The sequence below is a fragment of the Triticum dicoccoides genome, chromosome 1B, assembly GCF_002162155.2.
Source record: "Triticum dicoccoides isolate Atlit2015 ecotype Zavitan chromosome 1B, WEW_v2.0, whole genome shotgun sequence".
NCBI classification, from domain to species: Eukaryota; Viridiplantae; Streptophyta; class Magnoliopsida; order Poales; family Poaceae; genus Triticum; species Triticum dicoccoides.
In genome coordinates, this window is record NC_041381.1 from 692,288,302 (window position 1) to 692,314,696 (window position 26,395).

The 26,395-nt window shown below is 44.7% G+C and overlaps 1 pseudogene; it reads right to left on the reverse strand.

The window, feature by feature from the left end:
- Positions 1 to 6,560: 6,560 nt before the first annotated feature.
- Positions 6,561 to 9,774, reverse strand: LOC119350967 (annotated as a pseudogene).
- Between the last annotated feature and the right edge of the window lie 16,621 nt (positions 9,775 to 26,395).

Consider the following 26,395-nt stretch of genomic DNA (forward strand, 5'->3'; position numbering starts at 1 on the left):
GGCAGGCGGACGCCAAACGGACGCGTGTCCGTTTGGGTCGGCGCGTCGGGCCGACTTTTGTGTCCGCGCCGACCCAAGCAGATGCCAGCGGACGAAATGGGTCGCCTCGTTGGTGTTGCTCTCACGCAATGCCACTATAGGTGTTAGCGGCTACAACAGATGACCTTAGGCGGTGGCGGTTTGGCGTGGCGGCGGGGTTCCGTGGCGCGCGGCAGGCGAGCAGCTTGGCAGCGGCGCCGCCGTTGGTGGCGGGGCGGCATGATTTTGCGTCGTCCACTCGGCCCAGATCTGGGCCTGGGCGGGCCAGCGGCGGGGATGGTCTCCGACATGGCTTCTGGGAGGCGAGGGAGACGCGACGAGCGGTTGGGCGCTGGCGGCGCCGACGCCGGCTTGCTGCATCATGGCCGGCGGGGCTTAACGGGGCCGCTTCGGGCCTGGCTGGGCCAGGGGTGTCCCGGCATGCCCCGTTGCCGCTTCCGGACGGCTACCGCGACGGTGCCGGAGGCACGGGCCTCCCGCACTACGGCGGTGGAGGTGGTTCCCTCCCGCTTGGTGTCGGTGTTGCTGTTCCCATTGTGGTGCGCTTCTCTCCGGTCCTCTTGGCCTTGTGGTGGTGTTTGTAGTGAGGCGACGTGGGTGGCGGTGCTACTGCGTTGGTGCATGGTGGTGGGCGGCGGTCTGGCTGGTTGGCTCCGATCCGTTGGGCGGTGGGGTTGGAGTGCGGGAGACTTGCCGGTCTTCGGCTCCGATGCGATGACACCTACGGGTGCCACCATTCCTTCCTACAGGGTGTCGGTGATATCCATCCACACCTCCCTCTGCATGCCGGGGAAACCCTAGGACATGTCCGGGGAGCAGCGTCGTCGGCGTCGCTTTCCTTCTTGGAGGTGCTGCTTTGTGCGTGGTGGTTCGGAGCCTTGGGTTGTGGTTGTCTGTTCCTGGTGGGCGTAGCCGTGGCGGGTCATCCGCGCTTTGTCGAGCTGCCGTTGTTGGCATTTGTTTCTTCTTATTTTTCTTTTGGGCTTGATGTGTTGTTCACCCCAGCGATCTTTGTATCGGTGTTGGTTGCTTTGGAATACAAAGTGGGGGAAAATCCTTTTTCGGTATATTTGTTGGGAAAATATCAAAGCTATATTATGTTGGAACGGGCACGGTAAGGGGCCTACAAGTGTTGTAGTCAGTGCGGCCTGTTTTTGATATGTTACTTTTTTCCCTTTTGGATTATTTTTTAAATATGTCAATTATGATCAAACTAAAGAAGAAAAGTTAGAATATTCATGCATTATCAATAATTTACAAACAAATAAAATAACATACTTCTTAAATTATTCACATATTATTTTAAATAACACTCTTATAAATAAAAATATTTCTAAATTTTATTTTTTTCCTTAACTTAAAGAAGTGTTCACATATTTAATAAAAAATATTAACGTAATATATTTAATGTTCAAGATTTGAATAAAATATGCATGTAGTACATGCATATGTTTATGCTTTAAGAAAAGATTTATGTTGTTTTCAATGTGTTCACGTGTTTTATAAAAAAAATGTGCTTTCCAAATAATATTAATGTTTTATTTAATTAATATAAATATTTTTATATTTCAAAAATACTATTTTATTTCTATGCAATTATTTATAGCACACAAATATTCATAAATATTAAGCATGTTTATAAAAGACTAATTATCTTGTATAAATGTTAAAATAAAACAGTTTTGCTAAAGTACATCTGGATGTGCTCTAAGTATTGTACATCTAAATCCCATGTCATTGATTTTATGCTTAGATTCATGCAAGCATTATCTTTTGTTTTTTTCCTTTTCTTTCTATCTTGATTGAGTCACTTAGATGTGCAATCATTAGAGCATATCTAGATGTGTCATGGACAAAACCTAAAATAAAATTACTCGGCTACAGTCGCTAGCTCCGTAGGCTTCATTGTATGAGGTCGTGGGTTCGATCCCAACGCCCTCACACACACGTACGTGCTTTTTCAAAACGGTTTATGAAAATAAAATTACAACGCTCTAGTCGCCACGCTGGCATTGCATACGGCTACGGATGAAATCTACACCGTATATGCATCAAAAGACATGTTTGGGCACTATTTTTATGTATTTTTGAACTTAAAGGCACCAAAGTGATCATCATATGCAACTTGTTGTATCACTGGTGTATTTGCCTCTTTCTAATTGAATTTCTCTCCATAAGCGGCTGGTCAAGTGGCCAGCGTTGTAGACGGCCTTAAAAAGCGATGTTCATTGTCCAATTGACCGTTTTATGTTTTTTCTTTGCAAGTCCTTCTCATATGTATGTTTTGAACAAAGGTTCATGAGTACAACTAATAGATCGATGCTTAGGGCATCTTCAACGTGAACCCTTAAATCGTCCGCAATCGTGGACCGAGCGGTCCGGTTGTCCGTTTTTCCATAAACCGAACGCAAATCAAGGGGGCTTTCGGGCGTCTAGACCACTACCACATAAGCATTGGACACCCAAGAGCAACCCGAAAACTTCTCACGGGCCCGCGCCCTCTCCTGCACGAATCGGTTGTCATGCATTCATTTTGGCCCGAGCTGCATTCATGCCGGCCAAGAGTGGATGAGGCATCTCACTGGAGTCGACATTGAAGCGGGGCACCGACCGGGAGCATCGGTCATGCCACGTCTCGGTCTCCATGCATTTTCTAAATTTATGTAGTTTTCATTCTATATTTGACATTAAGTATATATGGCGCTACTAGGGAAGACTTTACTGTTAGCGCGCTGCAGCTAACTGATAGTAGTAGCGCGGGCCTTACCCCGCGCTACTACTACTTCTTTTAGCAGTAGTGTAGGGTAGGACTAGATGTAGCGTCGGGTACTACCCCACTCCACTATTATACCTGCATATTTATGTTGTATTTATACACCCTTATACAAATTTTTGTACATTAGCAATGATATAGAACTCATCATCATCGTAGTGATATAACAAAGTCTCACCATAATGATCATCATAAGTTAACCACTACTAATTGTTATCATTCTAGGTAAATAACTTCCTAGCACATGAAAAGTACTAGGACCTACTCCTGTCTCTAAACTAATAATTCAATACAACAATTGCCCCGGATACAACAATGATATCGATCACACATGAATTAAATAAAACGAATGTAAAATTGGCCGGTGCCTTTGCCAATGGAGCTCAATGCTATTGGCCATGCTTTTGTCAATGGTGCTGAATTAGGTCCTCCTGAAGCTGACGGTGGGTGTTTGCGTCTTCAGTCTACCGGTATGTCTAAAGGAATGCTTGTATGCGCTTAGGGTCTCTAGCTGGCTTCACACGACTAGCGACATTGTTGTAGAAGAACTCCATGTTCATCTCCCTCTCATCTTCGATGATCATATTGTGAAGAATCACACAGCATGTCATGATGTTCTTCAGGGTTTGCTTGTCCCAAAAACGAGCAGGACCACGAACAATGGCAAATCTAGATTGCAAAACTCCAAAGGCACTTTCAATATCTTTTCGGGTAGACTCTTGTATCTTTGAAAATTCAATATGCTTGCTAGTTTTGGGATTTTTGATGCTCTTGACAAATGTACACCAAGAAGGGTCAATACCATCTACAAGATAGTACCCATTTGTGTACGCATGCCCATTCACCATGAAGTTGGAAGCAGGAGCATCACCACTAGCAAGTCTAGCAAACAAATAAGACCATTGCAACACATTGATATCATTGAGAGTACCCGGCATACCAAAAAAACAATGCTAAATCCATAAATCCTCAGACAGTATGGCCTCTAGCACAATTGTTGCATCACGAGACTTGCCACAATACTGCCCATGCCATGCCTTCGGGCAGTTTTTCCAAGTCCAATGCATGAAATCAACGCTTCCTAGCATGTCGGGCCAATCTCGCTTCTCATTTGCTGCCATCAACTTTTTAGTGTCTTCCTCGTTGGGTGCACGAAGATAGACAGGACCAAAGACGTGGATGATCACTTTGGCGAACCTACGCACTGACTCAATTGTGGTATGTTTGCTAATGCGAAGATACTCGTCACCATAGTCAGTCGGTATGCCATATAAAATCACCCGCATAGTTGCCGAGATTTTTTGATATGCGCTAAAACCCAACAAGACCGCGACAGTTCTCCTGTGAGTAAAAAAACCGACAATTGGCCTCGCAAGCTTGCACAAACGAAGTGGGATCCGCGCATTCAATACATTCTCCAGAAGAGGTGTGGTGGATAGGTAGGATTATCCGCGAAATAGTCTTGCATCAACATCATGTTCCCGTGATGGTGGTTGCGAGGGATGCAAAGACGACCGACGGCCGATCCTCGCCATCTCTTGCGGTTTCGATCCTCAACCTCCTTCACAGCTAGGACCGCCACCACCATATGTTGCCCATGGCGCTCGAGCATCGAATCCATGACCGAGTCGTCGGACAAGGACGAATCCTTGAGCAAAAATTGCTCGCAAGGGCTCAAATCCATCTACAAAAACTGCATCCGAGCTCGCATCAACGAAATTTCAACACCTGCGGTCGAGCTACAAGGGGCTGAAAAGGGGCTCACTGGCTGCGGTTGAGCAGGGGCGGCGGCGACCAGGGGACGGCTCAGCGAATCTGGGGCGGGCGACGACTCGTCGGCGGTCGATCCGGGGCGGCTTAGCTCGGCAGATCAGGGGCACCGGCAAGGGGACCCGAGTGTAGTGCGGCCCGGCGGTGCGATTCCGTCGATGGAAGTGGTCGGAAACGCGGGCAGCGGGCAGGCGGCGACGCCGGCGGGCGGCTGCGAGAGGGGGATGTGGGGAACACGCATGTTGAAATGTCCCTCCCGCCAACTTCTTTTGTGGGATACAGGGCACTGACGAGGCGGGGGAAAACCTGGGTATTCGCAGGTCGGAGGTGGCAATTTACCGGGCCCCTCAAAAATGTTTAAGGGTCAGACGCGTTTACAATTTCTGTTTGGGTCACTTTTTCAGTGCCAAACCGTAAACTGACGTTATCTTGCGGGTCGGGGCGATATAAGGAGTATGCTAGAGATGCTCTTACGCCTGCGGACGCGCCCGGGCATGCCCACAGACGCTTCAGGATTGGCCCCATATTTCGCTCCCGGCATCTATATATCTCAAATCAGGACTCTCAAATCCATGCACGTTGATCATACAAGGCAATGTCGCACGTGAATAACAAATATTGGTACCGAGCATAAATAACATAAAATTTATGGGTCCACATGTGCTCTTTCGTTTCCATTGTGGGTCCATTCTCCTCCCTTTGATAGAGCCCTTGAAGTTGAGAATATGATCCACTTGCCATTCCATTTCCCCTTGCATGCTCATGAGCATGATCATGTCCAGTTCTTTGTCTGAATCCAAGTTATAGAAGAACTCATCTTGAAGCATTTGATCAAACTTCGTCGGTCCATACTCCTCGTCCGACGAGCATCGGAATCCATCGTTTTCCCTAATAAAATCACCAAATATCCAGCCAGACAGTGTGTCGAACACATCAAGCACAAGGTCGGCTGTCGAGCTACTGGGGGGAGCTTGATGATCGGAAATCTATACCCGATCCGCCCTTGGCTCCAGAAGGAGGAGGGACGAGCTCTTGATCAAATCTTTGATAGTGGCGACTAAGTGGGTGGCAGGTGGGATGTAAATTTCCTTGTCGTCGGCTTTAAACCAGATCTGTGCGTAGACCAAGGACTGGCTAGTGGTAATTTCCATGGCTTGGATCCGATCTAGTATCCCATTTAACAGGGAGAGATCTGTCGGATCCATGTTCTGACAGTTCTCGGGGTCAACCCGCAGTATTGTTGCGTTGGGAGCATTCGAAATCGCCCTGTATCATGCTCGGCCAAGGCTGGCCCTGGGCTCTCGAGTGCAGAGATTGGATCCGAGCTCAAGGCCATATCCGGAGTGGCGGCTGACCCGAAGGTGGGGTAAGCCAGACCCGAAGTCAAAGCCTGAGGATTGGGCCCTTTGGGTGAAGCTGGAAGCCCTGTAAGAATAAGATCTCCCCGGGAGTCGACGATGAACTCTAGGTTTCCAAACCCGATCTCCTGAATGGGGGTGAAGCTGTCGACCTGACCAAAACGACCGGCCTGATTGGCGTGCAGCACGATGCTGACGAATGCAAATAGTTGACCGGGAACGAAAATGTCCCCGTTGCGGATGCCATCGCTGATGACTAAGCCGGCCATTGATCCTCGATGATTCTATAGTGGAACTCTCAATGAAAGCACCAATGTTGGTACTAAAACCGGATGATCTCGGGTAGGGGGTCCCGGACTGTGGATCTTGGAGTCAATGGGTAACATGGAATGTAGAGACGGTGTTTTACCCAGGTTCAGGCCCTCTCAAAGAGGTAAAACCCTACGTCCTGCTTGATTGTATTGATGTGATGGTTTGGCAATTACAGAGTTCATCTACCTCGAGATCGGATGAGCTAAACCCTAGATGGGCGTGATGGTTATGGTTCTGCCTCTACGAACTAAACCCTCTGGTTTATATAGACACCAGGGGTACCTAAGGTAACATAAGGCCGGTTGCCATCAGGAGGTAAACATGCTGGCTACGCTAAACTTTCTTGGAGGAGATGCCAAGTCTTCGGAGGTTTCCTGCTGGAGCACGGGGTCGCTTGTAGTCCGGCCTTCCTTTGATGAATTGGAGTGGCCCATTAATATGGCCCATGAGAGACAGGTCACCTGTGTGAGGACCCCAGTAATCTGGGGCGCCCTCACCCATGTCAAGATAATTGCAACTGCAAATCCGACACCAAATCCCAATCCTGCAAAAAGGAATAGTACAATGTCTACTGATACCTTCTTGGACTGATGTAGAACGGTATCTGGTGTCATGTTGTTACATGCTTTGGACACTTGAAACCCACACAGGCCAATGTTTCCTAAAAATGAGATATCAGAGAATGTCAAGAAGTGGGAAGACTCGGGTATTCTTCCCCGCAGCTGGTTGTAGGATAGATTCAACATTGAAAGAAAGTCCAATGATGCCAACTCCCATGGGATCTCTCCAGAAAGTTCATTTGAAGACATGTCTAGTGACTCAAGTTGATGTAGCATGCCAAGCTGAGATGGTATCAGTCCAATGAGGGCATTATGTGACATATTTAGCCCACCGAGTAGCACAAGGTCCCCAATTGACTCAGGAATAGGGCCATAGAATGCATTATTAGAAACATCAATGATGACAATGGTCCTCAGTATTTTAGAAAAACTAATATCAGATCCTTTATATGTGATGGCAGTGGTGAACTGGTATGTTTGGCCAAGTAGATCATATTGATTTTCCATGACCAACGTCTCATTGACATCTTTAGTCATCATGGATCCCATTGACATAAACCATTCATTTCGCAATAATCCAGAGAAATTGTTTGAGGCCAAGTCAATAATTCGAAGTTTTTCAAACTCACAACTATTTTGATCTTCTGAAATAGATAGCCCCACATCCCCAATGAACCTGTTGGACTTTAGAACAAGGACTTGAAGTTTAGGAAGCATACTCATCCAACATGGAAATGTATCATTAATAAGATTCTTCCCGATATCAAAAACCTCCAAGTCTTTGCAAGCAGCTAGAGATCTAGGTAATTGTCCTTCAATCTGATTATCACTAAAGTCTAATGCCTCAAATGCACAATCCTGCTTCAGGCTATTTGGTAATCTTCCATGAAGTTGATTTCCTTTCAAATTTAATACATTGAGCTGACTCATATCCTCCAATAAACAAGAAGGGATGGATCCAATCAAATCATTATTAGAGAGATCAAGGAGCATAAGACTTGTTGCTTCACAGATTGATTGTGGAATTTCTCCAGACAACTTGTTTCCAGGAGCCATGAGTAGGGAAATACTACTTAAGTGAGAACCAAAATTGAATGGCATGGATGAGAAATGGTTGTTTGAGCAATCAAATAGTTGGTTCTGCGGTCCTGGTATAGGTATAGGCCCTTCAAATAGGTTATAACTGATGTCGATAACAAACATATTAGCAGAAATGACAGTGCCATATCCAATACCACTACTAAATTGGTTGTATGATATGTTCATCAAGATGAGAGACTTGATCCAATTATTCCATGCCCACTGAGGTAGAGGGCCATGGATGTGATTGTTTGAAAGGTCAAGAACTTCAACATTATACATGTGCTTCAAGGTATTAGGGAGCTTGGATATGTTACAAGATGCTAGACATAGAGTATCAAAGTTTTGGATGGATGCCCATGAAGAATTGTACTCTCCATCTACTACGGAAAGCTTGTTGTTTGAAAGATTCAAGCTAAATAGGTTGGGCATTTTGAAGAACGAACTGAGTTGGATGGTACCACGGAAACTGTTGGAATGTAAATTTATGGTGCCTAATTGAGTAAGATTACATAGATGTGGAGGAACTTGACCAGAAAAATTGCATGCATACAATTTCAATGTAATTAGGTTCTTGAGGTTACCTATGAAGGAAGGTACTTGACCAGATAACCCACAGTTAGAGAACTGTAAAGTTTCCAAATAAGTCAAATTTGCAACCCAAGATGGTATTTCTCCTACTATACCAGCTCCAGAAACCTGTAGTGATGTTAATGATCTGAGCTCACCAATTGAAGTGGGAAGCTGCTCTTGGTGAAAGTCAGTTGCTGCAATACCTAATTTCTTCAAGGATATGAGATTACTTATTGACCTCGGAATGGGACCAGAGAAGTTAGTGTTGCTAAAAAGCAGTTCCTTCATAATACTATGTGATGAGAAATTGGGAAGCAGACCAGATACCTTGGAATTATAACTAACATCAACAACCGTTAAGTTTGTGTTCTGGAAGATCCTCATCGGGAACCGTCCTTGGAGGCGATTATAGGCAAGCTTAAGAACACTGAGGGAAGGTAAGTCAGCAAAGGACTCTGGAATGTGGCCATACACTTTGTTATAGTTTAGGTTGATCTTGGCCAGTGAGCGAATGGTGGACAAGGATTCACAAATCGGAGCATCGATGTGGGTATTTGGTAGGCTGAGAACCTGAAGGTGTGGAGTGGAATTAGCAAAGGCACTGCACCATGCTGCCCGGTTGCCGGACAAGTCGATCGTTGCCTAGATAAAGCTCCTTGAGGTTGCTAAGGTTAGCGACGAATGATCCAATGTCAGGCTCCACGATGGGCCACCTTCCTTCGCCGAGTGGCAGGAAATAGTCGTTGTCGCCTTCAACAAGATAAATCCAGTTGGTGAAGTCCAGGGATACCAGCTTACTGAGCCGCCGTATCCCGTGTGGTATCTTGCCTAGGAAGTCGGTGTAGGACAGGTTGAGGTGGGTGAGCTCGGTGAGCCGCTCGAACCCGACGGCCGGCAGCTCCGACTCGTTGAAGCTGTTGAAGGAGAGGTCCAGGTACCTCAGGGAGGTGAGCTCAAAAAGCGCCGGGTGGAGGCCAGCGCTGTGCAGCCCGCATTCAGCGAGGTCGAGGGTGGTGACGCGGCCATCGGCGGCGGCACAGGTGACGCCCTCCCAGTGGCAGCAGTCCGTGCCGGCCCGCCACGACGGGAGGGTGCATGTGGAGTCGGTGGTGGCGGGGAAGGAACGCCGCAGCCGGAGCAGTGCCGAGGACTGGTCCGGCCGGCACGTAGTTTGGTTGCTGGTGGTGGCAAGGGAGTGGGAGAGCTGGATCCCGAGGCACAAGTGAAGGAGCAGGCACAGCAGGAGCTGCTGCTGGTGGCTGCTACGGGAGATCATCATATTCAGAACTTGAGAGTTGAGACTACTCATTCCTCTTGTTGCCCACGCCTTGTATATATAGATCAAACGACACGCGCACACGCAACCATTGTTCCTATCGTCTAGTGTTCCTTTTCTCTGCTTTTTGGTTGCATTCTTCTTCTATAGTATGTATGAGAGGAGTCATAAGTCAAGCCAAGACTCCATTTGATATGATGAGAGAAAAATATAACTTCTTCCCTCGCAGCTATAGGTTAAGGAGGAGTTGGAGCCGTCCCAAGCTCTATCAAACATGGCCACGCACATGTACACTTGTCTGGTGATGTTTCCATAAGCTGAAAGAAAATACGTAGACAGCTCCGCGTTCACGAATCTAACTGCCTTTGCACGCAAGTAACTACTCCCTCCGCCCCATAATATAAGAGTATTTTTGGCACTAGTATAGTGTAAAAAACGCTTTTATATTATGGTACGGAGAGAGTACTAACTAGAGACAATTTCAGTGCGCATAGTCGTGACCAACTCCTGACGCGGCCGGCCGGTCTATATCAGTAGCGGTTGGGTGTTTGACTATAGTGTTTGCACATAGTCGTGACCAAGTCCTCATGCGGCCGGCCGGTCTCCATCAGTCGCGATTGGGTGTTTGACTATAATGTCAAAAAATAAACTCTCTTGTTTTTCGTCAAGGGCATACACGCTACACAGCATTACGCCATAGTCCAAAGTAATTTGTAATCCCAGAAACCGTATGGAACTTGAACCATTTTTGTCAGGCGCTGTGGCGGACCGTACTACCTGTACGTAGTGTTTATTGAGAACGAGAAACTGATGATGCTACCTTTCTGCACTCGTTTCGGCCCAACGTAATAGGCCTGCCTCTGGTGTGGATTACCAACCTGAGTATGCCTTTAATGACGATTTTTTAGATATATTCCAGCTTCAAACATCTTCATGGAAGGGACACAGATCACCGAGAGCAGGTGCAATAGATTATTATGACGAGGTGAAGGAGAGAAAAATAAGGAGAGTACTTGAGAGCAGAAACCATCAGCCAAACAGCTCAGAGCAAGCCCAAGTCACGTACGCGTAGGATACTAACTACAGAAACCGTGACTATCTATTAAGCCTAGCTAATTAATCCATCAGTGGCACACGTTTACTGTAGCACCACACGGTCAAATCATCGACTAATTAGGCTTAATAGATTCGTCTCGTAAATTAGTCTCAATCTGTGCAATTAGTTTTGTAATTAGTCTATGTTTAATACTCCAAATTAGTGTCCAAACATCTGATGTACGGTGCGTGCATCCTTTCATTAGCGGAGCCAGAAGCTTTTAAGAGCCCAGGCAATTCTTATTATATGCAAAAATATTTAGATAGAATATTACAGGGTCCTACTTTAAACGTCGGCGACGAGCCCGGGCTGTGGCTCCGCCACTGCATCCTTTTGAGAAAAGCGTCATGGATTACGCTCGTCGCGGACGGTATCATCATTAGCTACGTATAGCATGCTGCGCTACGTTCCAAATCACAGGTCGTTTTTAGTTTATTTCTAGTCTGTAGGATCGACTAGTGCAGGGCGCACGCCATCACGCGCATACGTAGTTATAGCGAAAATTTAAAACATGGAGGTACATAGATATATACATGTATGCTGCATATATTGCATATGTTGTTCAGGTCTGATAAGCGCGGTGACTATAAATATATTACATACTCCTTTAGTTCCATAATATAAGAGCGCTTTTTACATTAGGAAGTATGTTGTTCAGGTCCGAAAAGAGCCAGCGGTGATTAGTTGACTAATGATAGTACAGGATACGGTAGCCTAGGTATGCAGACAACAGGCCTATGAGCATGTTTGCTCCTTTGTACAGCACAGTCTTTTGTTAGGGTGTTCTAGAACTCTTAATAATCTAAGAAGTCTAACATGCATAGGAAATATCATCCATCTTGCTTCTGTGGATTAAGGGCCTGTTTGGAAAGTGTCCTCGCATCGTGCCTGAAATTTTTTTGCTGCCTGACTTCAGCGTGGTGTGCAGTGGCGGAGCTATGGCTGGGCAAAACCAGGCCACGGCCCGCCCAGCCAAATAAGAATTCAGTGTAGATTGGTGTTGAATTTGGCCAAGAGAGCAAAATCACAAACGTCTTTCTTAAGTTAATTCGTTTTGGCCCGCCCAGTGAAGCGTGCTTAGCTCCGCCACTGCTGGTGTGGTGACACTTTTCTGCCTGGTCGGGCTAGTATGGACTAGTTGTTGGGGAACGTAGCAGAAATTCAAAATTTTCCTACGTGTCACCAAGATCTATCTATGAAGAAACCATCAACGAGGGGAAGGAGAGTGCGGGGTTGAAGGAGTCGTACTCGTTGTGATCCAAATCACCGGAGATCCTAGTGCCGAACGGACGGCACCTCCGCGTTCAACACACGTACAGCCCGGTGACGTCTCCCATGCCTTGATCCAGCAAGGAGAGAGAGAGGGAGAGGTTGAGGAAGACTCCGTCTAGCAGCAGCACAACGGCGTGGTGGTGGTGGAGGAGCGTGGCAATCCTGCAGGGCTTCGCCAAGCACCGCGGGAGAAGAGGAGAAAGAGAGGTAGGGCTGCGCCAAGAGGGAGAGGTTCTCGTCATGTTGGCAGCCCCAAAACCGTCAAGTATATATAGGGGAGAGGAAGGGGGTGCGCCCCCTCTAGGGTTTCCACCCCAAGGGGTGCGGCTGCCCCCAATCCCATCTAAGGGTGGCGACCAAGGGGGGAAGAGGGGGAAACTTGCCCCCCAAGTTAGGTGGAAGCACCCCCTCCCCAAACCCTAGGCGCCTTGGGCCCTTGTGGGGGGGGGCGCACCAGCCCACCTGGGGCTGGTCCCCTCCCACACTTGGCCCATGCAGCCCTCCGGGGCCGGTGGCCCCACTTGGTGGACCCCCGGGACCCTCCCGGTGGTCCCGGTACGTTACCGATAAAACCCGAAACTTTTCCGGTGACCAAAACAGGACTTCCCATATATAAATCTTTACCTCCGGACCATTCCGGAACTCCTCGTGACGTCCGGGATCTCATCCGGGACTCCGAACAACATTCGTTAACCACATACAAACTTCCTTTATAACCCTAGCGTCATCAAACCTTAAGTGTGTAGACCCTACGGGTTCGGGAACCATGCAGACATGAGCGAGACGTTCTCCGGTCAATAACCAACAGCGGGATCTGGATACCCATGTTGGCTCCCACATGTTTCACGATGATCTCATCGGATGAACCACGATGTCAAGGACTCAATCGATCCCGTATACAATTCTCTTTGTCTAACGGTATTGTACTTGCCCGAGATTCGATCGTCGGTATACCGATACCTTGTTCAATCTCGTTACCGGCAAGTCTCTTTTACTCGTTCCGTAACACATCATCCCGTGATCAACCCCTTGGTCACGTTGTGCACATTATGATGATGTCCTACCGAGTGGGCCCAGAGATACCTCTCCGTTTACATGGAGTGACAAATCCCAGTCTCGATTCGTGCCAACCCAACAGACACTTTCGGAGATACCTGTAGTGCACCTTTATAGCCACCCAATTACGTTGTGACGTTTGGTAAACCCAAAGCATTCCTACGGTATCCGGGAGTTGCACAATCTCATGGTCTAAGGAAAAGATACTTGACATTAGAAAAGCTTTAGCATACGAACTACGATCTTTGTGCTAGGCTTAGGATTGGGTCTTGTCCATCACATCATTCTCCTAATGATGTGATCCCGTTATCAACGACATCCAATGTCCATGGTCAGGAAACCATAACCATCTGTTGATCAATGAGCTAGTTAACTAGAGGCTTACTAGGGACATGGTGTTGTCTATGTATCCACACATGTATCTGAGTTTCCTATCAATACAATTATAGCATGGATAATAAACGATTATCATGAACAAGGAAATATAATAATAACTAATTTATTATTGCCTCTAGGGCATATTTCCAACAGTCTCCCACTTGCACTAGAGTCAATAATCTAGTTCACATCGCCATGTGATTAACATTCACAGGTCACATCGCCATGTGACCAACATCCAAAGAGTTTACTAGTGTCATTAAACTAGTTCACATCATCATGTGATTTAGACTCAATGAGTTCTGGGGTTTGATCATGTTTTGCTTGTGAGAGAGGTTTTAGTCAACGGGTCTGCAACATTCAGATCCGTCTGTACTTCGCAAATATCTAGGTCATATTGTAAATGTTGCTACCATTCTCCACTTGGAGCTATTCCAAATGGTTGCTCCACTATACGTATCCGGTTTGCTACTCAGAGTCATTCGGATAGGTGTTAAAGCTTGCATCGACGCAACTCTTTACATCGAACTCTTTATCACCTCCATAACCGAGAAACATATCCTTATTCTTCTAAGGATAATTTTGACCGCTATCTGGTGATCTACTCTTTGATCACCTTTGTACCCTCTTGCCAGGTATGTAGCAAGGCACACATCAGGTGCGGTACTTAGCATAGCATACTGTAGAGCCTATGTCTAAAGCATAGGGGACGACCTTCGTCCTTTCTCTCTCTTTTCTGTCGTGGTCGAGCTTTAAGTCTTAACTTCATACCTTACATCTCAGGCAAGAACTCCTTCTTTGACTGATCCATCTTGAACACCTTCAAGATCATGTCAAGGTATATGCTCATTTGAAAGTACCATTAAGAGTTTTTGATCTATCCTCATAGATCTTGATGCTCAATGTTCAAGTAGCTTAATCCAAGTTTTCTATTGAAAACACCTTTCAAATAACCCATCATTTCTGATCAACAATATGTCAACAACATATACTCATCAGAAATTCTATAGTACTCCCACTCACTTCTTTGGAAATACAAGTTTCTCATAAACTTTGTATAAACCCAAAATCTTTGATCATCTTATCAAAGTGCATATTCCAACTCCAAGATGCTTACTCCAGTCCATGGAAGGATCGCTTGTGCTAGCATACCTTTTAGCATCCTTAGGATCGACAAAACCTTTCTGATTGTATCACATACAACCTTTCCTTACAAAACTGGTAAGGAAACTCGTTTTGACATCCATCTGCCAGATTTCATAAATGCAGCTAATGCTAACATGATTCCGACGGACTTAAGCATCGCTACGGATGAGAAAATCTCATCGTAGTCAACTCCTTGAACTTGTGAAAAACTCTTCGCCACAAGTCGAGCTTCACAGACGGTGACATTACCGTCCATGTCCATCTTCTTCTTAAAGATCCATTCATCTCAATGGCTCGCCGATGATCGGGCAAGTCCACCAAAGTCCATGCTTTTTTCTGATACATGGATCCTATCTCGGATTTCATGGCTTCTAACCATTTGTTGGAATATGGGCCCACCATTGCTTCTCCATAGCTCGTAGGTTCATTGTTGTCTAGCAACATGACCTTCAAGACAGGATTACTGTACCACTCTGAAGCAGTACGCATCCTTGTCACCCTATGAGGTACGGTAGTAACTTGATCCAAAGTTTCATGATCACTATCATAAGCTTCTACTTCAATTGGTGTAGGTGCCAACTTCCTGTGCCCTGCTACACACTAGTTGTAGTGACGGTTCAATAACCATATCAAGTCTCCACCATCCTCCCACTCAACTTTTCGAGACAAACTTTTCCTCGAGAAAGGACCCGATTCAAGAAACAATCCCTATTGCTTTCGGATCTGAATTAGGAGGTATACCCAACTGTTTTGGGTGTCCTATGAAGATGCATTTTATCCGCTTTGGGTTCGAGCTTATCAATCTGAAACCTTTTCACATAAGCGTCGCAGCCCCAAACTTTTCAAGAAACGACAACTTAGGTTTCTCCAAACCATAGTTCAAACGGTGTCGTCTCAACGGAATTACGTGGTGCCCTATTAAAGTGAGTGCGGTTGTCTCTAATGCCTAACCGATGAACTTAGTGGTAATTCGATAAGAGACATCATGGTACGCACCATATCCAATAGGGTGCAACTATGATGTTCGGACACACCATCACACTATGGTGTTCCAGGCGGTATTAATTGTGAAACGACTTTCACAATGTCTTAATTGCGTGCCAAAGCTTGTAACTCAGATACTCATCTCTATGATCATATCATAGACATTTTATCCTCTTGTCACGATGATCTTCAACTTCACTCTGAAATTACTTGAACCATTCAATAATTCAGACTTGTGTTTCATCAAGTAAATACACTCAGTATCTACTCAAATCATTCGTGAAGTAAGAACATAACGATATTCACTGCATGCCTCAGCACTCATTGGACTGCACACATCAAAATGTGTTACTTCCAACAAGTTGCGATCTTGTTCCATCTTATTGAAAACGAGGCTTTTCAGTCATCTTGCCCATGTGGTATGATTTGCATATCTCAAGTGATTCAAAATCAAGTGAGTCCAAACGATCCATCTGCATGGAGTTTCTTCATGCGTATACACCAATAGACATGGTTCGCATGTCTCACACTTTTCAAAAACGAGTGAGTCCAAAGATCCATCAACATGGATCTTCTTCATGCGTTTTATACTAATATGACTTACATGGTAGTGCCACAAGTAAGTTGTACTATCATTACTATTTTATATCTTTTGGCATGAAAATGTGTATCACTACGATCGAGATTCAATAAACCGTTCCTTTAGGTGCAAGACCATAGAAGGTATTATTCAAATAAATAGAGTAACCATTATTCTCCTTAAATGAATAACCGTATTGCGATGGACATAATCCAATCATGTCTATGCTCAACGCAAACACCAAATGATAATTATTCAGGTTTAATACTAATCTTGATGGTAGAGGGAGCGTGCGATGTTTGATCACATCAAACTTGGAAACACTTCCAACACATATCGTCAGCTCACCTTTAGCTAGTCTCCGTTTATTCCGTAGCTTTTATTTCGAGTTACTAACACTTAGCAACCAAACAGGTATCTAATACCCTGGTGCTACTAGGAGTAAAGTACATATTAACATAATGTATATTCAATATACTTCTATCGACCTTGCCAGCCTTCTCATCTACCAAGTATCTAGGGTAATTCTGCTCCAGTGGTTGTTCCCCTTATTACAGAAGCACTTAGTCTCGGGTTTGGGTTCAACCTTGGGTTTCTTCACTAGAGCAGCAGCTGATTTGCCGTTTCATGAAGTATCCCTTCTTGCCCTTGCCCTTCTTGAAACTAGTGGTTCAACCATCAACAATTGATGCTCCTTCTTGATTTCTACTTTCGCAGTGTCAAACATCGCGAATACCTCAAGGATCATCATATCTATCCCTGATACGTTATAGTTCATCACGAAGCTCTAGCATCTTGGTGGCAATGACTTTGGAGAAACATCACTATCTCTGGAAGATCAACTCCCACTCGATTCAAGTGATTGTTGCACTCAGACAATATGAGCACAAGCTCAACGATTGAGCTTTTCTCCCTTAGTTTGCAGGCTAAGAAAATTGTCGGAGGTCTTATACCTCTTGACATGGGCACGAGCCTGAAATCCCAATTTCAGCCCTCGAAACATCTCATATGTTCCGCGACATTTTGAAAATGTCTTTGGTGCCTCAACTCTAAACCATTTAACTGAACTATCACGTAGTTATCAAAACGTGTATGTCCGATGTTCGCAACATCCACAAACGACGTTTGGGGCAAGGTTGTCAGAATCGCGATTCTGTTAGACGATTCTACGACTTTACGATCCAAACTAACCCCTATGATTCTACGACTTTAGTTCTTAGAATCTACGTTTCTACGATCCTAATAGTGAAGATTCTACGATTTGCGATCCTACCATCGAAGCTCCGATCCGATTCAAAATCACGATTCTGACAACCTTGGTTTGGGGTTCAGCACACTGAGCGGTGCATTAAGGACATAAGCTTTCTACTGTCCGCATAATCGCTACTGTCAACTTTCAACTATATTTTCTCTAGGAACATATCTAAACAGTGGAACTAAAGCGCGAGCTTACGACATAATTTGCAAAGATCATTTCACTATGTTCAGGATAATTAAGTTCATCTTATGAACTCCCACTCAGATAGACATCCCTCTAGTCATCTAAGTGATTACATGATCCGAGTCAACTAGGCCATGTCCGATCATCACGTGAGACACACTAGTCATCATCGGTGAACATCTTCATGTTGATCGTATCTACTATACGACTCATGCTCGACCTTTCGGTCTCTTGTGTTCCGAGGCCATGTCTGTACATGCTAGGCTCGTCAAGTCAACCTAAGTGTTTCGCGTGTGTAAATCTATCTTACACCCGTTGTATGTGAACGTAAGAATCCATCACACCCGATCATCACGTGGTGCTTAGAAACGACGAACTTTCGCAACGGTGCACAGTTAGGGGGAACACTTTCTTGAAATTTTAATGAGGGATCATCTTATTTACTACCGTCGTTCTAAGCAAATAAGATGCATAAACATGATAAACATCACATGCAATCAAATAGTGACATGATATGGCCAATATCATTTTGCTCCTTTTGATCTCCATCTTCGGGGCTCCATGATCATCATCGTCACCGGCATGACACCATGATCTCCATCATCGTGTCTTCATGAAGTTGTCTCGCCAACTATTACTTCTACTACTATGGCTACCGGTTAGCAATAAAGTAAAGTAATTACATGGCGTTGTTCAATGACACGCAGGTCATACAATAAATAAAGACAACTCCTATGGCTCCTGCCGGTTGTCATACTCATCGACATGCAAGTCGTGATTCCTATTACAAGAACATGATCAATCTCATACATCACATATCATTCATCACATTCTTCTTAGCCATATCACATCACATAGCATACCCTGCAAAAACAAGTTAGACGTCCTCTAATTGTTGTTTGCATGTTTTACGTGGCTGCTATGGGTTTCTAGCAAGAACGTTTCTTACCTACGCAAAACCACAACGTGATATGCCAATTGCTATTTACCCTTCATAAGGACCCTTTTCATCGAATCTGTTCCGACTAAAGTGGGAGAGACTGGCACCCGCTAGCCACCTTATGCACCAAGTGCATGTCATTCGGTGGAACCTGTCTCACGTAAGTGTACGTGTAAGGTCGGTCCGGGCCGCTTCATCCCACAATACCGTCGAAACAAGATTGGACTAGTAACGGTAAGCATATTGAACAAAATTAACGCCCACAACTACTTTGTGTTCTACTCGTGCAAAGAAACTATGCAATAGACCAAGCTCATGATGCCACTGTTGGGGAACGTAGCAGAAATTCAAAATTTTCCTACGTGTCACCAAGATCTATCTATGGAGAAACCAGCAACGAGGGGAAGGAGAGTGCATCTACATACCCTTGTAGATTGCTAAGCGGAAGCGTTCAAGAGAACGGGGTTGAAGGAGTCGTACTCGTCGTGATCCAAATCACCGGAGATCCTAGTGCCGAACGGACGGCACCTCCGCGTTCAACACACGTACAGCCCGGTGACGTCTCCCACGCCTTGATCCAGCAAGGAGAGAGGGAGAGGTTGAGGAAGACTCCATCCAGCAGCAGCACAACGGCGTGGTGGTGATGGAGGAGCGTGGTAGTCCAGCAGGGCTTCGCCAAGAACCGCGAGATATGAGGAGAAAGAGAGGTAGGGCTGCGCCAACAGGAGAAGAAACTCATGTGGTGGGCTGCTCCTATGCCTCCACTATATATCGGGGAAGAGGGGGCTGCGCCCCCACCTAGGTTTCCACCCCTAGGGGGCGGCGGCCAGCCCTAGATCCCATCTAGGGGGGCGGCCAAGGGGTGGAGAGGGGGAAACTTACCCCCCCCCCCAAGCAAGGTGGGGTGCCCCCCTCCCCAAACCCTAGGCGCCTTGGGCCCTTGTGGGGGGCGCACCAGCCCACCTGGGGCTGGTCCCCTCCCACACTTGGCCCATGCGGCCCTCCGGGGCCGGTGGCCCCACTTGGTGGACCCCCGGGACCCTCCTGGTGGTCCCGGTACGTTACCGATAAAACCTGAAACTTTTCCGGTGACCAAAACAGGACTTCCCATATATAAATCTTTACCTCCGGACCATTCCGGAACTCCTCGTGACATCCGGGATCTCATCCGGGACTCCCAACAACATTCGGTAACCACATACAAACTTCCTTTATAACCCTAGCGTCATCGAACATTAAGTGTGTAGACCCTACGGGTTCGGCAACCATGCAGACATGACCGAGACATTCTCCGGTCAATAACCAACAGCGGGATCTGGATACCCATGTTGGCTCCCACATGTTCCACGATGATCTCATCGGATGAACCACGATGTCAAGGACTCAATCGATCCCGTATACAATTCCCTTTGTCTAACGGTATTGTACTTGCCCGAGATTCGATCGTCGGTATACCGATACCTTGTTCAATCTCGTTACCGGCAAGTCTCTTTTACTCCTTCTGTAACACATCATCCCATGATCAACCCCTTGGTCACATTGTGCATATTATGATGATGTCCTACCGAGTGGGCCCAGAGATACCTCTCCGTTTACACGGAGTGACAAATCCCAGTCTCGATTCGTGCCAACCTAACAGACACTTTCGGAGATACCTGTAGTGCACCTTTATAGCCACCCAGTTACGTTGTGACGTTTGGTACAACCAAAGCATTCCTACAGTATCCGGGAGTTGCACAATCTCATGGTCTAAGGAAAAGATACTTGACATTAGAAAAGTTTTAGCATACGAACTACGATCTTTGTGCTAGGCTTAGGATTGGGTCTTGTCCATCACATCATTCTCCTAATGATGTGATCCCGTTATCAACGACATCCAATGTCCATGGTCAGGAAACCGTAACCATCTATTGATCAACGAGCTAGTTAACTAGAGGCTTACTAGGGACATGGTGTTGTCTATGTATCCACACATGTATCTGAGTTTCCTATCAATACAATTATAGCATGGATAATAAACGATTATCATGAACAAGGAAATATAATAATAACTAATTTATTATTGCCTCTAGGGCATATTTCCAACACTAGTGGTGTTTGGTTGGTACCCTCGCCTGGTAAAGTATTAAATAGTACAAAAGAAATAAATAGTCTGGTAAAGTACCTGCAACAACGGCTGGTAAGTGCATAATTTGACGCCAGGCAGCTTTCCTTCGACCCAGGCTATAAATTTTAGGCTCTTTTGATCAGTTTTGATGTGCAGCTCATTGCCAACAACATAGTGCCTCCATTTTTTTAATGCCTCAAGGATTGCGAGTGCTTTCTTTTCATAAGTGGAGAGGGCAGCAGATTTGGGTCCTAAAGACTTGTTGAAATAAGCAATAGGCCTGTTTTGCTGCATCAGAACAACCCCAAGTCCAGTACCACTGGCATCAGTTTCCAGCTAGAAAGGGAGTGAGAAGTTGGGTAGTGCCAGGACAGGTGCTGAAGTTAGCTTGTGCTTGAGTTGGTTGAAGGCTGATGTTTGTTCTGGCATCCCGTGGAAGGCCTCTTTCTTAAGCATGTCATGTAGGGGTCTACATATTTCTCCATAATGTTGCACAAATCTCCTATAGTATCCTGTGAGTCCTAGGAAACTTCTCAGCTGAGTGATGTTTTGAGGTAGAGGCCAATTGGAAACTGCTTCAATTTTTTGTGGGTCAGTCTCTAGACCTTTCCCGGAGATTATGTGGCCCAAGTACTCCACTTGGATGGGCAGCAAAGATGCATTTGCTCATTTTGGCAAATAGTTGCTCAGCTCTCAAGATGTCTAGGACCATTTTCAGATGTCTCAAGTGTTGTTGCAACGTCTTATTGTACACTAATATATCATGGAAGAAGACAAGAATAAACTTCCTGAGGTACTTGGCAAATACTTTGTTCATGAGGGATTGGAAAGTTGCTGGTGCATTAGTGAGCCCAAAAGGCATAACTAAGTATTCAAAGTGCCCAAAGTATGTTATGAATGCAGTCTTGTGGATATCAGCAGTATTCATACTCACTTGATGATATCCTGCCCCGAGGTCAATTTTTGTGAAGTATTGTGCTCCTTGCAGCTCATCAAAGAGATCTTAGATAACTGGGATGGGGAACTTGTTTTTGATAGTTTGGGCATTCAACTTCCTGTAATCTATGCACAACCTCCAAGTACCATCTTTTTTCTAACCAGAATGGCAGGAGCAGCATATGGAGTAGTGCTAGGCCTGATGATGGAAGCATCTCCATTTCATTCTTTTGCTTGTGGGGGACTCTATAAGGTCTAACCATAGGGGGGCTCAGAGTTATTTTTCAAGGGAATGGAGTGGTCACACTCTGTGATAGGTGGCATTCCCTTGGGTTCTTGGAAAACATCCTTGTACTCCTTCAGTAAATCTTCCACTTCAGTGCATTGCCGATCTTGCTTTTCGGTGGTTTGGGACAAAGGGAAAAGGCAGTAGCCTACTACATCACTGGAAGCAAGTATCTCCATTCGATGAACTGAGATGAGAGGGACCATGCACTTCCTGTTGTTATCTCTGAGAGTGACTTTGTTTTCGCCGTCTAAAACGACCTGCATTTTTCTGGTGATAAAGTCCATTGTAATTGGGCTGTGTTTTTCCAACCAATCGCATGCCAGAATAATGTCATACCCCTTCAGTGGTAACACTTTAAAGGAGTTCTTGAACTGGTGTCCCTGGATGGTGTATTGTGTTTCCACTAGCTGGCATCCCGATTGCAGTGTTCCCCCTCCTGCGACAAGGACAATTTCCAAAGGGGTTGGGACAGTGTGACAGGTGGTCTTGACAGTGAACTTCATGTCAATGAATGTGTGTGAGCTTCCAGAATCAACTAATGCTATTCCACACTTCCCACCATATATGAACTTCCAGTGTAAATTGCTTGGCAGTGGTCTTCTTGCCCATGGCTTGGGAGGAAATTTGCATGCATTGCTCCTCCTGGGTGGGACTTGTAACAGGAGTTGTGTTATCGTTAGGTTGTTCAGTTTCCTGTAGCAGGTCCTCTAGATTTTCCTCTGCAGTTTCTTCTATAGCCATTAAATTGAGGGTTTTGTATTGGGCACACTTGTGGCCAAAAAACCATTTGCTGCCACAGTATCTGCAAATTCCTGGTTCCCTGTACTTAACTTTAGGTTTGGTTGTGGTTTTGGGGTCACCTTCTCTTTTAGTAGCACTGCTATCATTCCATCTAGGCCTGTTTGTTGTGGGTGCAGGACTATTGCTTTTCTGGTAGTTGGTGTAGGAGGAAAATTTCTTCTGTGTTGGCTGACCGTGAGCTCCTAATTCCACATCTCTAGTTGTGTCAACGGCATCATACAGTGTCTGTGGCTTGAATGGTTTCAGGTAATGTTTGATCTCAGGCTTCAGACCATTTATGTAACATTTGATGTAGTAGTTTTCAGAGACACCAGGGTTTTCTCTTCTGTAAGAAGACATTTTCTCTTCAAATCTATCAGTGTAATCAGAAACAGAGTTGGTGCTCTGTTTGATGGAGTTGAAATTCTCAACTACCTCATAAGAACTATCCCCTGAGAATCTTTTGAGCACTACCTGGCAGAATTGTTCCCATGTCAGGTTTTGTTCCAAAATGCCAGAGTTTCTAAGCCATACAACAGCGATTCCTGTTAGGTACATTTGAGCATGGTCCCACTTGGCCACCTCGGGCACATACACCATGGAAAAGAACTTCTATGTAGTCCTTATCCATTCCATAGCATTGTGTCCATCAAACTGAGGGAACTCAAATTTTGGTGCTTTAGCAATAGATTTGTAGAACTGGCAATCTATGTCTTGGCTTCTATATTGGTCAAAACCTCTGGCGTGTCTCGGAGTTTGATAGGCAGGAGGGCCCTGTATGTGAGGAACTCCCCTTTGTGGTGGTGGTGCGTGTTCTTGCTGGGTATATTGTGGGATGGGCATTTGCGGGGAAGGGTACTGAAATTGGGGAGGAAACTGTTGTTGGGGTAGGTATTGTGGGTGGTATAGATATTGGTCATTGGATTGTTCTGGTTGATGATAGTAATGGGGAGGTGGAGGTGGCTGCGGTGGTTGATATGCAAACGTGGGGTGCTGCTCGCCATAGTATGGAAGTGGAGCTTGGTTTGGAGCAGCGTCAAAAATCTCTTGCCACTGACTGAACTGCATATTCTGACTACCTAGTTCAGCGTACTGGCGTGTTGGTTGTGAGAAATCGTTCCCCCGCCAGATTGGAACTCCTCTGTCCAGGAGGGGAGATGTTCTTCCTGGTGGCGCGTTGGGTTGTTGTTGCTGTTGAGGTGGAGGTTGGGAGGAGGTGGTTGTTCACTACTAGGAAAATGATTTTTAACGATGGTATATGTGGTCGTGAAAAGTCAGATTGTGGTCGTTAAAGGTCATTAACGACCACAATGTGCTAGTCGTAGTAGGCTCCGTCGTTAAAAGTATAACGACCACAATGTGGTCGTTATTCTTGTAACGACAGGATGGCGTGTCGTCGTTAATCCCAAGGCAATAACGACCACAATTTAGTATTAGCAGCCACTTTTGTCTTCACTAATAGTGTTATCATGGCAACCACTCTCTTCACAACTTTGATATCCATCAGAACCACTTATATTAATTAGTATAAGTATGCATTCAGTGATCACTTTATGCAGCATCCAACATTCCAATATTAACATCCACACTAATATAGAAACAAAATAATATGAATAGAAAAGATTGTAACCTCTTTTATTAATAGAAATACCAAAATTACAACATACAATTCTTAAATTAAAATATCATTTAAGAAATTTGATTCAAAAGCACTCCTTAGATGACCAATCTACTTGCTCATATCTATTCAGAAAATGAGAGAACTAGAAAAGATAATATTTTTAATCTCCAGTCGAGGGACACCATCATTCTTTGAATGGATATCATTCTTCATTGGTGAATACAATGCCTCCTGATGCTTCTATATCTTACGGTGGACCATCAGTCCTAGAAAACGTTGAGTAGTTTATGAAAATCAGCCCTTGTAAATAAATTGGCACAAAGTATAACAACATATAAAATCAATGTATGAGAACAACTTACTTGATCTTGTTGGATTTAATGAGAACTATCACTTAGAGATCTAGCAGACATAAGTCGTTTAATTGCTAACACTTCTTGCACCACGCCATTGAACTTTTCATCAAGTACTTGTTTCGCGTGCTCGGAAGCTTGAAGTTTTGAAACCTATTCAGCATTCCTTAATGTTAGTCCTCGCAAATTTCTTGCTCTAATTCTACCACCAAAGCCAACTACGCGATCACGCCGCTTAGATGAGTCACATTTCTGCATTAGTTCATCAATTGAAAGATCAAAATTCAAGTGAACTATGGTCTTAATTTGTACCTGAAGGGCCAACAGTAAGTTATTTGCATCAACTTCTATCTGTAAGTAGGTATTACACACTTCCAAATCATCATAGTAGTAGGTGCATATAAATCATGTCTTACATGTTTGGCGGAAGCTGTAGAATCAATGAAGGTTGTACCCTTTTTGTCAGTCTCAGAAAATTGTTTGTCCATAGTCGGGGCTTAATTTGTACAAGACAAGTCACACTGGGCTTATATCATTGGAAATGAAAAATGGCAAGTCCTAATAGCTGTTCATAAAAGCAGAATATCATAAGTACATCAGTACAGAAATTCAGGTTATGGTGTTAGCACTAGTAGAAAAGGGGGCATCAGTCCCAGTTCGTAAGGGCCTTTAGTCTCGGTTCTTGAACCAGGACTAAAGGGTCGTTACTAATGCCTTCCCCCTTTAGTCCCGGTTCAAACTGGAACCGGGACTAAAGGTCGCGGCCACGTGGAGCTCCACCTTTAGTCCCGGTTGGTAACACCAATCGGGACTAAAGGAAATTTTATGATTTTTCTTTTTTGAAAAAAAAATTGAATTTTTTTTATTTTCAAATTTCTGAATTATTTTAACCTCTAATCTCTAATCACCACCCCTCATCACTGCTCAATTTATCCTCTAATCGCTAATCACCCCTCATCATTCCTAATCATCTAACTTCCCGAACGGTCACCCATCCTCCCACTCCCCCAGCCTGAGCACGCTTAACTTTCGGGTTCTAATCTCCCTCGTTTCCAAGTCTGCACTTGTTGTTTTCCTGACAATATTAAGATGTCAATCCTATTAACCCTCAGGAATTTTGCGTGAGCATGAAGTGACACATTTCACTGTTTGAGTTTGAAACTATTGTTTTAAAAAACAATAATTATTTTGTAACACTAATATTTCTTGAATAATTAGTTTGACCATTGTTTGACCACAGTTTGACCAAATTTGACTAAAATTCAAAATAACTGAAATAATTATTTAGTAACACTAATATTCTAGAATAATTAGTTATACCATTGTTTGACCACAGTTTGACCACGCAGTTTGAAATTTTTTCGATTTTTTCCACTCTAGATCTTAAAAGCCCCGTAACTTTTTTTCTGTTAGGTTTTTGAGGATTTTAAAAATGTTTAACGGGGTTCCCCCTGATTAAATTTGGATGTAACTTTTCGAGTAGATGATTTTTCATATAAAAAACTTTTTCATCCGAGTTAGTACGCAAAAGTTATGCCCATTTTACTAAATTCTAGAGAGATTTTGCAAATAAAGTCGAAATTCACATTTGCAAATTTTCCCAACAACTAGACCACATATCACATGGGAAACTTATTTTCTTTTATTTTTTTGACATTTTCATCATTTTTTTTAT